Source organism: Wasmannia auropunctata, unplaced genomic scaffold (genome assembly GCF_000956235.1).
Source record: "Wasmannia auropunctata unplaced genomic scaffold, wasmannia.A_1.0 LD336099.1, whole genome shotgun sequence".
Lineage (NCBI taxonomy): Eukaryota > Metazoa > Arthropoda > Insecta > Hymenoptera > Formicidae > Wasmannia > Wasmannia auropunctata.
The window spans coordinates 133,848-134,167 of NW_012026791.1; positions in this window are offsets into that span (position 1 = coordinate 133,848).

Here is a 320-nt window from a genome sequence, read left to right on the forward strand (position 1 = left end):
CGGTTGCGCGCGGCGAACGGCGACGGTGAGAGCATCGCCTCTGGGAGCGAGACGGGACGAGATTGTTCCGCGGTGTCGGTTCGTTCGGTTGTCAAGCCGAGCTCTCGAGCGCTTTCGTGGCGCGCGACAAGAAGGGGTTGTCGCGGTTTTTTCTTTTCCGTACGATCGCTCTTCCTCGCGGTGCGAGTGTGTCTCGCGCGAATCGTTCCCCACCCCACGACGACGCGCGACGCGGCGCGTCGCCCGACGCGAAAGAGAGAGAGAGAGAGAGATGATGATGTAATTGCCATTTATTATGCGTTCCAGGATAGATCCTCTTA